Genomic DNA, 14,878 nt, shown 5'->3' on the forward strand with positions numbered 1-14,878 from the left:
ATTGTAGGAGGAGTTTTGTAGAGTTCTCAAAGGTCAAATCGTTGAACTTATACCCCTTAATCGCCAAATTTCTGTCCGAAAACTAATCACATCGATTTTCCCAAATCTCAGTAGCCTGTATATCAAATTTCGAATCTTAAAATTGACAGAGTTATTGCGTAGGGAAATGTACACAGATACACACAGAGACACTTTCACTTATATATATATATGTTTAAGTAAAAATGTGAAAAAGTTATATGACATTAAGATTTAGTCAAATAATAAAAAATGAATATCTGGAAAATGTGTCTTAATAGTCAAGAAACGAATTAAATAGACGTTTACAATTTGAGACTAAAGTTCAGATGTTCCTACGTGCGTTATTCGGACACTGAATCCAACACAACTTATTTGAAAATAAATGAAATCTCCAAGTTAGAATAGATCACATGACCAAAAATCCAATGAATGTGTATTCGCAAAATGAAATGGTGTAAAAAATGGCCGATAGAACAGGTGAATCCGATTTCGTTTTAACAAAGATTTTGAATTTTTTATTTGTCTAAAAGATAAAAATTACAGATAAGAAAAATTTAGAGCAAAGGCCAACGGACTTGAAGTGGGAAGAAGAGTTGAAGGTCGTTAACTTCATCTATTCCCTAAATTAATTTATTAGCCAAATTACCGCACTCTATGAACTTTATCAATCTAAAATTCCTCGGGTGTTTTTGAAATGTATACTATTTACACGTTTGTATACATAAACACACAGGCACATTTATAATTGCACATAGATAAATATGTATGTACTTTATCCCTAGCTCTACACTATTATTATTATTATGCAACTTTGTCTGTGTGAGAGAGAGAGTTCCTTTTAGACTCCGAAACAGCTGAACAGATTTTCTTTAAAATTTACAAAACTTTAGTGAATAAGTCTGGGAGTTTTGTCTCAGAATACCCCCGATAATTAACGATAATTACCGATAATTATCGATAATTACCAATAATTACCGATAATCGATAATCGAAACCGTTATATTAATTATCTATCATCGGAAAAGCCATTTTTTCATGTCGTCGCATAACAACAATAATAGAACAATGGGCCGTGAAAATTTTACTGTAGGTAAGTTAATAGCGTGTTTTTAAAAAAAAAAAAAATTTTTTTGCATGACGTGGTCTGCAAGTTCAAATCCCGCGCGTAAATTTCCTAATGTCTTTTTTCTCCGTTAACTGGAAAGAAGTTTATATGAAATAATTTTATAAAAGAAACAGTAAGTTCCCTAGAGTGCATATATTTTGGACTAAGTTACTGCATGGAGGCATGTGAAGGATTTTAATGACAATGAAAATATAAGGGTGTGAAATATTGGTTGATCATCGTTCAATTCCGGGCAACGTAGGCTCTCCCTGCTAGTGTATATATATATATATATATATATATATATATATATATATATATATATATATATATATATATATGTGTGTGTGTGTGTGTGTGTGTATACATACATATACATACACACATACATCTGTAGATATAAATATATATACCCATATACACACACACACACACATATATATATATATATATATATATATATATATATATATATATATATATATATATATATATATATATATATATAGACTTATATGTAATATACTGAGTTCGTGTAATTCAGTAAATGTTCATATACCAATAGGTTTTAAGACAAAAATGGTTGACTTAAGGATTAAGCTACAAAATTCTCACATTTCATAATTGAGCATTAACACCTCGTCTTGAAATCTTGATTTTGCACACACAGTATATATATATATATATATATATATATATATATATATATATATATATATATATATATATATATATATACTCTTGGAAGTTTTTAACATTTAAAACTATATAAATAAACTTATTTAATTTTTATATTTTTTATCATTCATTAGAAAACCATTTAGTCAGTAAGACATTTAATCATCTGCAATCAATGCATCAACTTGTTCTCTCGAATTCAATACAGTACGAATGTTAGTTTAAGTTTAATTAATGTGTTTACCATGAAACACTGTTCGGGGATTTAAAAACAAAAGAGTATATAAAATCATGCCTCCCCCAAAAAATGTTACTGACATTAGATCTATTTTCCTACTCTTGATTAATTTGGCTAACCTATTCATGTTATAAAAATGTCTCCCTTACCTGTGAGATTCATCTGTTTCCAAATTCAAAATGGATATATTTTTAATTTACCAGTTTTGTATAAGATTAGGGTAAATGCATTTTACTACTTATCACCCCCTACTATGATTAGTACTTTATATATTTACATTCTTATTTACTTAAAATTAAAAAAAGTTATATATATATATATATATATATATGTATAAGAAAAAACATGTATATATATATGTTTTTTCTTATACGTTTTATACATTACTAATATAGTTTTGCATTTCCTTTATTAATATATTCTGGTGTATACGGCATAATCGCGTTGGCACACCGGTTCTCGTTAGATCACCGAAGTTAAGCAACATCGAGCCTGGTTAGTACCAGATGGGTGACCATTTGGGAATTCTAGGCACTGTATGAGCTCTCGCTTATCTCGGCATTTATTTCCAGTCGTCCTGTACACACTTCACTTGCACGTATTAAACAATGTCGACTAAGGAGAGGTGTGGTTAAAGATTGCACACCCCCTGTTACAAAAATTTCACGCGCAGACACCCCTTCGTTGGTATCCATAGTCTGTCAAAGACTGAAGGAGCCCCCTATATTCCGGTTAATTTGAAACGATTCAAAAGCATCAGGATAACGAACAAATGCTTTATTTAACTGTTTAAATATTTTAGTTTTATCCCCACCTTGTTTTATCATCCTTATTACTAAGCTAGAAACTGGGTGTATAAAATCTATTAATTTTAAGGTAACGCGATTATATTCTCCAAAAGTCTGACATAATGGTTCCATAAAACATAAATAAAAACAGAGCAGCTACTATCTTTATGCGACACACGAACTATTTGAAAGGGGGAAAAGGTTCTTTTATCAAATATTTTATACAGAAAAATCGCATCCTCAATTTTTATATCTAAATCCAGAAATGTAGCCTGTTGTCCTCTATGTTCACAATTTAATTCTAACTCCTTTTGATATATAAGATGTTTATTTTTTTCCGAATTCATCGTTATGGTTTATACATATAAGATCATCTATAAATCTCCTACAACCATGAAAATTATGTTTTAGATATATCAGTTTTCATTAGTGAGATATATATATATATATATATATATATATATATATATATATATATATATATATATATATATATACTCGAGTGTATGTAAATACAGATTTAACCAAAATGGTGTAGGATCCAATCTCAATATCGTTTGGAGTAATATTTTATATCCTATTGTAAAATAACATTCTTTAATAGAATAACTTATAAATATTTTTAAAATAGTTTTAAAAACACTAGTTTTGCTGTTTTTATTTTTTTTACACCAGAAAGCTTTAGAGTTGAAAAGTCTCTATATTTACCTTTACCACCTTCAAAAGCTAGATCTACAGTATTATTTAATTCTTTTATAAGTTTTTCGTGTGGAATTTTAGTATATAGCGTAAGAAAATCATAAGTTGCTATAGATATTGCTTTTATTCTGGAGTTTATTTTATCTAATTTTTCTTTTACTGGTTGTGAATTATTTACCACTCAAAATAGATTTATATTACCATAGAATTTCCTTTTCTGGTAAAAATTATTTATTTGATTTATAATTAATTTAAACAGTTTAGATGTAGCTTGACTTAAAGGTTTAGTAATGCACGTCTTGAAGCTACAATAAACCTAGCGCTAACTGGATTTTTGTGCATTTTAAGTACATACATGGAAGTTTTTTTTTTTAATCCTACCTTTTTACTAATAACGCTATTATTCAGAATAATTTATAAATATAAAAGCGAAAATGTATGTATGTGTGTTCGCTTTTTCTGTATGTCTACAAAAGGCTTTTTTCAGAGAAGCGATCGGTCGCTTAACAACTTTTTAAAACTTTTTATATCACATATAAATCATAATATCTCACAGTTAACAACGAAGCTCCCATGTCTATTTAATTTGCTCGATTTCGGGAAGATAAATATTCAACATTTGTCGCTCGCCGCATGTGGGTTAGTCTTTTCCTATAACACCTTGGGAAAATAAAAATAAAAAAAGCGTTCCGCAGTAAATGAATACTATCCCGCAGTCAAACTTGACCCCATTAACTCATTAAAATGGGCACCTGCCAAAATCCAAGTAATTAAATAAATTCAAACGTGTTTGGGTTAGCATCTCGCGGTGGGGCAATCGTTAACGTCGCACTTTTTTTTTTTTTCACACTTTAATTTACAACTTTGCCTCAAGGGTTCGGGTTCGATCCTCATACTTACTTTTTTGTAACCCCCCACCCCCGGAGTTTCCACATACACCTCCAAACACCCAGGCAACGCCCGGTACCCCTCGTTAGTGCTATCTAAAGTAATATTACTTTATCGGTATCTGAAACTTTACCTATAATTCCTACTTCTAAAGCTATATTTTTTGCCGCTTTACCTATTACAAACTTATCTTGAATTATTTTAAGTTCCTTAAGCATGACATAATTTTTCTTACAATAATAGTGTTGATAGTGAGAAAGGAAAGAAACGCCGTAATGTTGAAATTTATGGTGAAGCAATGGTTGTGAACTCATTAACCAACACAATGTATTTATGTATTAATTTGGAAATCCTACTGATCCATCTTCTAAAAATGATTTTAAATTATGGTAGCCTTGGTGGGAAGAGAAATTAGTTCATATATGTTGTACAAAACCTGTCGAGAGTATGTTAAATTGTTTCATGTATATATATAAATTACCCGTCCGAATGTAGGTAAACATATTTTAAATACGTGTTGTAAATTACCCGTCCCAAAAAGGTAAAATTATTTCCTATGCATTCTGTAAATTATCTGTCCTAGGGAACGTACAATTATTTCATACATGTGTAATAGCCGTCCTAGGGTAGGTAAAATATTATATTGCTCGAAATAGCAAATGATACATAGACATAAAAAATTATTCTCTCCAAAGAATAACAATTATATTCAAAATCAAGTTAAATTTTCTGCTAGTTCATTATAATTTTGTAATCATACAAAAATACATTTTTCGTGTATATTTAGTAACTTTGTCGTCAGAAGTCATCAAATTAAGGCTGAATAATAGACAGACGTAGACTGTGTCCTAGTCATGACAATAGTCATTTCAAGTTCAATCGGAAGCTGTTTGTAAGTGGACACCCACTCATAGAAAATCCAAGAAATATAACTGCATTTTGGTTATATAAATTGTGACGAAATAGTTCGTTTAAGATCTGTACTTAAAAAAAAACTAGTAAAGAATGCTTAAAAATGTCATTTCTATTGTTTATTTATGCATGATATGAAGTTAAAAAATCAACACCTTGTAAGCTTAAATATTAATCTGTAAAGGGCAGAACATTGAAATACATGTAAGACATTTATGGAAAATACAGAAATTTGTGTATATTGAAAAACATGATAGTAGACTGAGGTTTTAATCATTAGAATGAAACACAACAATGTATATGAAATGCATTAAAAATAAACCCTCCCATATAAAATCCAATAACTCTTTCAATAATCCTTTTCATTTTCCGTATGTTTGCTGCTTTTGTCTCCTCCCCTTTTTCTCCACTTTCTTTTCTTGCCTATTTTTTTCTTTTTTTTCTTCTATTGTTGGCTCTTCTTTAGTGTTGCCCATTATTTCACAGTGGCCTATCATTTTTTTGTACTATTACCTACATATATACTGCCCTTTCTATTTATACTTATATGTTGTACCTACTTTTAATTATTATTCACAATTTCATCCTGTTCCTCCGTCTCATTTCATATCTAAATGTCATGAAACCAGTTTTTTCTATATTTGCACTTTGTATAATTCTGGCCTTTCTCCTCTTCTGATGAGAAGCATTTAGCTTCGAAATGCTATAGTCTAATGAGTTTTTGCTTAATTTTCCGCTTTACTTTTCCTTATTGTTTTGATCATATAAAGTTATATCATTCAAACACTACCGTGTTTGAATATATGGTTAAGTGGAAGCTTTAGTCGTTTAGAACTGCTTTAAAGCATCACTAGATTTTTAGGTGTTCTTATTAAAGTTGAACATAGGGCAAGAGTCCCTGAGTGGGTGTTCTCTTGTGTTTAAAAAGAGAAGTGTGTGGTTGGTTCGGGCAACGTGATGAGTTATTGACAGTGCTGTGTCACGTGTAAGAAAAGAGGAAATCTCTTTAACAATCTTCCATCACGTGATTATCTCGCATAAGAGACAGTCCTTAATTGGGCAAGAAAAAAAGCAAAACACTTTCACCAATCAACGTCGAGTTTAGAAATTAGGCACAGATTCAAAAGAGCTATCGTTGCTGGTTATTCGTAATCGTTGCTACTACTACTACTACTACTACTACTACTACTACTACTGCACACATACACACACATACACACATAAATGTTATTTTAATATCCACATGTATACGTATTTCTTCTTCATCAAGAATCATCAGTGTGGTCAGATATACAACGGCTTCGTCTGCCGCATGATTCGAACCTCTGACCCAAGAATATTTGGAAAAACAAAAAAAACAAAACAAAAAAAAAACAGAACCTAGTTATATAAAGTGATGTTTTTTCGTCAATCTCATATTTGATATAACATATTTTGGCAAAATCTGTCTTACGTTTGATGGCTTGTATGTATCGTCGACAGTGGTTGTGAATTAAAACACCCACATGTGTTTACGAAACAGTTTCCGTCTAATGCGTAAAATTACAACATCAAGTATGTATCCTCCACCGCATTTTTGTCCGTCACTAAGACCAACTCTATTATGTTATTAAAAACTTTTTCCCATGTATATATATCAGTTAATTATCCCATTTTACTCGATCTGTTTGTCTTCAATTTTCGAAACGATGTTTTAATTTGTGATTTTAGATTTAAATATTAGAACCCGCTTTCTACTGCTTATGTTTGTCCCATTTTACCCAAATTGCAGTTGGCCTATTGTTCGTTCGGTCGCTAGTAAAAGTAATTGATTGCAGATATGGTCGAGCAGTGTAATTCCGGACACTCAGTAGAAAATCTGGATTTGAAAAATAAATCTTCGCTTCACTTTCTTCGTACTTGGTAAATACTCAATCTCATAATAGTCCAATTCGACGCATATAAACATAAGCATACGAAATTTTTTTTTGTGAGATTTAAAAAGTTTGGAATAGATGGTATTTCATATAACCTATTAAATTTTCATCTTGACAAATTTCATTTATTGTTGTACTATGTTATTGCATGTATAATAACGTATTTTGCTGTGAATATGAAAGCGTTTTCTATTGATGACCGAAACAGGAAAAGCAGAAATGTGAACCACTTCTTTTTTTAATTTAAGAATATACAAAGATTTATCTCCGTTACAACTAAAATTATATTTTCTTTTCTATATGTTTCTATATGTTGCACAAGAAAATTATATTCTGGGCAACGCCGGTAGTAACAACTAGTTGTTACATTTAAACATACATGTTTATAATTATGGCAAAAGAAATAAACTTGTTTAAGTGGATTAAACCGAGAAAAAATGGTGGAATGTGGAAAATGACAAAAGGTTAAACGTAAGGTCGGAAAAAAACTCAGCGGAAATTGTTGGTCGCCATTTTTGTTTTGGCGTGATTTGATTAAGGCACGAATTGCGCATTACAATAAACATTCAGTTTTGAGAAAGAAGGGAGAAAGATTGTCGATGGGAATAAAAGAGAATGGAAGGAATTGAAGGAAAAAGGTAAAAAGTGAAGACAAGAGGACGAAAGAAAATGAAGAATAATAAAAGAAAGTACGGGAGAGAGAGAGAGAGAGAGAGAGAGAGAGAGAGAGAGAGAGAGAGAGAGAGAGAAAAGAAAGAGTAAGTAAAGGTGAGAGAGTAAAATGGGAGCGAAAGAGACAATGGAAAGAAAGTAAACTATAAAGAAAGAGAGCGAGCGAGAGAGAAAGAAAAAGAGAGAGAACGAAAGTGAAAGCGAGAGAGAAAGAGGAGATAAGAATGAGCAAGAGAGGATAAGAATATAAGAATGAGAAAATGATAATGAATGAAAAATGGAAATAGAAAAAAAGAAAAGAAAAAGAAACAAAGATTCCTTTGCAAATCATTTCATTAAAAGACATTCTTAACTCCAAAGAGCGAATCAACTTCCAGTCTTGATGGAATTGTGCATTTCTTTCATTTAAGCAATTTGTTGATTTCGATTTGGATACGTGGCAATTTCCTTGAAATATTTCACATTGAAATTCGATGATTCTAAGGGAAACAGTTTGGAATTCTTCATTTCCTTACAATTGAACAGCGTCCGTCTGGACACAGAATTAGGAACTCGGTCATTTATGTGATCGAACAATAAACGAAAGCAAATGTAAACATTTGTGGCTTTAACGTTTAGCGAAGTCCACATTTTATTTGTTTTTGCTTAGTTTTGCTTAGTTTTGCTTAGTTTTGCGACGAAAATCTGAAATAAAAAAAGATGCAGAACAATAATTAAACTCTGCGCCTGTTGAACAGTCAGACTCAAATACAATAGCGTCCAAAACTAAGGAACAAAATTTTAAAACCTAATATTTATAGAAATAACAAGTATGAAAAGCTGAAATTTTGACAACTGGAAGTCGTTATCATCCATCATAACATTAAAATTTGAATCATTTGCAAAGGATAGAAAAAGAATTATAGCAATTATTTATTTTTAAAATAGGAACGTCCAAAAGTAAGTGACAAAATCAAGAAAAACAATGTAAACAGTATGGTATATTCAAATTTTGGGATTTCCTCTAAAGAATAAGTCTTACTTAGTCATTTGTAAACGTTGCTTCAGCCGGCACCATGGCGAAACGCAAAAACTTGATTACTCTACGAGACAAGCTATTGATACACAAGGAAAATCACACCATTAGAGAGATGTCAGAGAAAGTGAAACGTTCCAAGTGTTGTAGGCAGGGTTGTTAAATCCTACAATGATACTGGCAAAATAGTGCTTTTAACACGGGCAGACCCCGCAAAACTTCAGCAAGAGAAGATCGAATAATGCAGTGTATGTCATTAAGCAACCGTTTTAAGTCTTGCACAGACATTAAAAGGGTTATGAATAGTACCTCATGTATTAATGTATCAAGACAGGCTGTTTCTAGACGACTGCAAGAAATAGGGCTGTTTAATCGAACCCCAGGGAAGAAACCACTTGTAAGTTCGAAGAATAAGAAGAAGAGATCAGAGTTTGCAAACATGTAATTTGGACATAAAATGAAAATTGAGCAAAAGTATTTTTCAGTGATAAAAGCAAGTTTAATTTATTTGGAAATGATGAAAAAACAATGTAAAGAGACGTATTGGTGAAAGATTAAGTGTAAATTGTACTAAGAAAACTGTCAAGTTTGGGAGCAGAAGCGTCATGGTATTTGGAATATTTTCTAGCCAAGGTACAACGCCTCTTGTCCGGTTTAAACGCGCAGATTTATAAAAACATTGTTCAAGATCATGTGCTATCATACAGAATTCAGGTTTCGATAAGGCTACCTTTATGTAAGGTAATGCCCCATGTCACAAGGCAAGGGTGGTAATGAGTTACCTTAGCGAGCAAGATTTCGAAATTATGGATTGGTCACCGCAAATTCCTTACTTAAGTCCAATATAATACCTTAGGAGTGAAAGTTATGGAATGAAATCCCACTAACACGGAGGATTTTTGGGTGAAGCTTCAAGAAAATGGTCTAAAATTAGTATTGAGGATTGTCAAGAACTGATTCGTTCTTGTAGTCGAAGATGTGCAGCTGTCATTGAGAGCAAGGGTTCATTTACTAAATATTGATTGTATATGTATTTTTATTGTTTTTGGCTGTTTACATTGTTTTTTCAATTTGTCCCTTACTTTTGGACGTTCCTATTTTGAAAATAAACACATAATTATTATAATTATTTTTCTGTCCTTTGCAAATGATTCAAATTTTATTATGTTATTATGGATGATAACGACTACCAGTTGTCAAAATTTCAGCTTTTCACAGTTATTATTTCTAACAAAAATTAGGTTTTAAAATTATGTCTCTTAGTTTTGGACGCTACTGTATATGAAAAAGTGAGAACAAACTAATTAAAAATAACTTAGTAACTAGAAAGATACAGACTCGATCGGCTGAAAAATCTCGAATCCAAAATAACTGTCTTATGATAAGTATGCGGTTTGAAAAAGTTATCTTCATTTATTAAAACTGAATAATGTCATAGTAATGATAACGATTTTAAAAACGACCCATATTTTTATCATAACAATTTAAATGTACTTTTAAAGATGATTTCTTTTTATGATAATATATCAACCTTTCGTTATTTAATGGTAAATCATCTACAAAAATAAAGAAGTTATTTTACCCTAATTATGAGTTAGGGTTAGGGTGCAACGCTTCCACTCGTGATCCAAGAAAGATAAAAACAAATGCTGATGCGAATGATGGGAATGATGCGAAAGACTGAAAAGTGTAAAACAGCTGTTTCAACCATCAACGAAAACAATTCTATTTTAATAGCATTCATAATCCAAATAAATTTGTTTTTAAAGAGACTGAATCGAAATACATTAATTTATTGCAATGAATGTGATAGTGGATACAAATATAAATATTGGCTATGCAGAATAAAATATCGACTTGTCATATTCACGTGTAAAGCGGAGAATAAAAGTTTTCTTTAGATATTAAACATATACATTTGCTATATTTATAGTTCAAGCTCTCTGGCAGAGGAAGTGACGGTTTCCTGCAACAATCCTTTCATTCATTCATTAATTCATTATTATTATTATTATTATTATTATTATTATTATTATTATTATTATTGTTGTTGTTATAATAATAATAATAATAATAATAATAATAATAATAATAATAATCCCTTATAAAAATATCCGACAAAACAGGTAAAACTACTTTTCCCAGTATTTAAATAAGTTTCTGTTTCTTGTTTGCGAAATGTTGAATAAGAACGCGTCAGGCCGATAAACGCATTGAAATAATACTAACTGTATTTGCAGCTTAAATAAAAGTTTAACATATTTGATTCTGTCCGTTTAAGCAGGAAATAATTGGTTACTGTATGTCTATATCCTTTTAGTATGACAACATTGCTATATTCTGTTTGAATGAAGGCAAATTCCAAAGAGGAAGAGATTTCTGTTTTGTCTCCGCCAATTTTAAGTGTCTGCGGATTGGTGTAAGATAAATATTTTACCCAATTAAACGTAGAAGAAATTGGTAGTTTAAAACATGAGAAACATGAAGTAGTAATCTATTGACTTCTTTTTTATATGGGATAATAATCTTATTTATTGTTCTATTTCAGCCATTCTGAGTTTCTAAGCTGAAATTTGAAACTATTTTGTTCGTTCGGATCTTATCATCGTTAGTTGACATTATGAAAAATTATGAAAAACCCGCTTACATGACTTCATTAATAACTTCACTTTCATTTCAATGTTAATTCCTGATGGCCGAGTGGAGGAATGTTAGTCTATAAAGATTTACCTTGGATTGACGGAATCAGCAGTAATTATCACTTCTTGCACTGATGATTGCATACGCATGCAACACTAGTGTGTGTAGGTATGAAAAGTTATAATTATTGAATAAAAAACTATACCCACAGAAATGCTTACACTGCCTACCAAAAAAAAAAACAAAAAAAAAACACTTTCTAATCTTAAAATAATAATAAAAAGTTAAAGAAATTTAAACCATTTTTAAATGCTATTAAATTCACACCAAACGGATATAAAAGTAAAAATATTCTCATCAACAAATTCTAACCTTATTGAATGCAGGTGTCTCAGTAGTTGCAGGCGTTTGACGAATGTTGCATTTTCCAAAATTTTTTCACATATATTTTTGATTAATAGCTTCCGTACTACAATATACATAAATCTGTTTCGGCAATCATTCATGTCCAATATTTGTGTTGTTAAGAAACTAAATCGTATTTTTAATCGATTTCCATGTTTAATCATAATCTATATTTTATTTTTGTATAGTCATGAATGAAGGAAAGCGAATGAACTTTTTACCTCCACTCTCAGAAGTCTCCTACTGTCATCGATAACACAGGAAACAAATTTAATAGCAGACAATATTTCGAGATTGATTGATTGGTTGATTTGCCCACTCACATCTCTCCGTTTTGATAAGCGTTTGGTGTACATTTGATTATAAGCAGAGATATGGAGCTTGAGAGGCGGAGATAAAGTAAAGAAATGGAGAAAGAAGGAAAAAGGGAGGATTTTAGTCAAAACAATAATCAATTGTACTCGTTTAATAATAATGTCATTTCTTAATTGATGCGGTTAGCACGATTTTCTTAGAGACGTTGGCTCTTACTTCGAACTTTACCAGGAGCATACGTAGTGTTACTCTAATTTTGACTCACAACGGACTTAAATATTTAAGATTACAGTATTAAGCATACGCTTTAGTTATGTTTTTCCTGTAAAAATTTAATTAAGACTCAAGACGACGCTGGGTATCCCTGCCTGCAGTTATCTATATATCGATATAAGTGAAATTGTCTCTGTGTGTGTGTTTGTGCGTGTGCATTTCCCTACCAAACTACTCTGTCAATTTTGAATCAACAGACTCGAGATTTGACATAAGGGTATTGAGATTTGGGAAATTTTTTTAATTTGTTTTCGGCCAGAGATTTAGCTGTCAAGGGGTCAAAGTTCCCCACGATTTGACCTTTGAAAACTCTACCAAACTCCTTCGCCAATATTGACACTTGAAATTTTAGATGTAAGTTAGCTGGACATGAGTCGAGCTTTTTAATATATACTAGCATTTCAGTCCGGCGTTGCCCGGGTGTTTGGAGCCAAAAAAAAGCGGTCAATTTTGTTAACTTTGATCCCTATTATGACCCCTTAAAATTTATTGTTTTGTGCTCAAATCAAGTTATTAAGTTAGATCCATGTTCAAGGAACCTATATATAAAATTTCAAGTGTTCAAACCCAAAATTGGCGGAGGAGTTTGGTAAAGTTCTCAAAGGTCAAATCATTCAACTTTGACCCCTTAACCGCCAAATTTCTGGCCGAAACCGGATTTACTCTGTATATCAAATTTCGAGTCTGTAGACTTAAAATTGATAGAGTTATTGCGTAGGGAAATGTACACAGACACACACAGACACGTTCACTTTTATAGATATATAGATATACATATGCACATACACTACTAGTAATATATTAACAGGCATTAGCGGATACTTTATTTAGTAACTGATGAGTCATAGTTTGTTCAATTGAACGTTTAATCGAAGGTGATCCCCGTAATGCAAACAGTAAATCGTCTCACTTTTACTTAACTTTAGTTTCGGCTCTTCCATGTGTCAAGACGGACGTAAAGACCAGCGGCCATAAATAAGCTTGTCCGTCGTTTCCAAGTGACGCCAGCAAAGTTCTTGCTCGTTCGCTAAATCAAACAGTGGTGCTAAGGAATTATTAAGATGTTAGAAATAGAAAGGATGAAAGCAAAGGAAACGAGGATGTCTCGGAATCAATCGTTTCTTTGAGATAAAAAGAACATACAAAGCCCCCCCCCCCTCACAATGCGTCAGTGTCATCGATGTGCAGATGCGTCATGTTCAACGAAACTGTCGATATGTAGAGACGCGCAACAATGGTCGCCTTAACTACCAGACAAGTTTCCTCGCCTCCGCATGAAAGATAGAGGGTGACTTGAAATGTCAGAAGCTTCTTGAATAAGCTCAGTCACAGAGGGTGCCTCCTCCCAAGTATTATTTCTCTCATTCGAGTGAGGATTTTTTGCCGATCAGCTTATCTAAGTATTCTTTTTAATGTATTCGTAATATATACTTGCTTATGTGTGTTTATCTCCAAAACCCTTGTGGCATATTTCAGCGTTGAACATTTTATACGAACGGAAATTCTGCGACATTATTATACCATCTATGGACTGAAATAATACTGCACTTTGATCCTAGAAAAAATAATTTAGTTCGAGTATTAACAACATCAAACGAAATAAAAAAAAATACTTATTTGAAAACATCTTTGATGATCGAGTGATTTCATCTTTTAAAAATGTTGAACGTACGAAAAAGTCGGTTTGTGATCATATGAGGATGATGTTATTTCATTCAAAATAATAGCAAACTATTTTAGCGTATAAATTAAAAGCTATAATGTTTCAGTTAAATTGGATATGGTACGAGTGGGTCATTACAAAAGTAATTGCTTCTATTTTTATTCCGTTCAAATGGATTAGAAGGCATTGCAAACTGCATTGTTTTGATGAAAGAACTTATTCATTCATGACCCGAAAGTATCATCTCTCTGTTGCAGATATTAATTATGTGAGACTCAAAAAAGAAATCTCTGTCATGGACGTGCTTCAGAAGCTGAGATGAGTCATTGAATTCCTACTAAAAAAATGCTAGCAACTACATAAAAAATATGGAGTACAAAAGGTTGCTGATTTTCTGGTACAACTCCCATCTTCGTAGTTCTTCAACATTTTGAGTTAAAATTCAGAGGCTTTACTTTTAGAATAACAGCCTTATAAAATATCAATTGAATGTTACAACGTGTGAAGTAAAATTTATAACCTGTTAATTAGAATTCAGATTATGTCAATTAAAGTTGAGAAAATACGAATTAAATGTTATGAAGTATGAAATAAAATTAATAACATGTTAATGAGAATTCATGACGTGTCAATTAAATTTTATAAAATAC

General features: G+C 31.5%; 1 protein-coding gene and 1 pseudogene across 11 annotated transcripts in view; one reads left to right on the plus strand and one right to left on the minus strand.

Moving 5' to 3' along the window:
- The window catches only part of LOC145241503 (short transient receptor potential channel 7-like), a 979,843-nt gene that overhangs the window by 246,134 nt on the left and 718,831 nt on the right, over positions 1-14,878 (minus strand). The window lies entirely within an intron of this gene.
- Positions 2,469-2,585, plus strand: LOC145241719 (5S ribosomal RNA; annotated as a pseudogene).

Source organism: Euprymna scolopes, chromosome 20 (assembly GCF_053919585.1).
Source record: "Euprymna scolopes isolate OS-2025 chromosome 20, ASM5391958v1, whole genome shotgun sequence".
Taxonomy (NCBI): Eukaryota; Metazoa; Mollusca; class Cephalopoda; order Sepiida; family Sepiolidae; genus Euprymna; species Euprymna scolopes.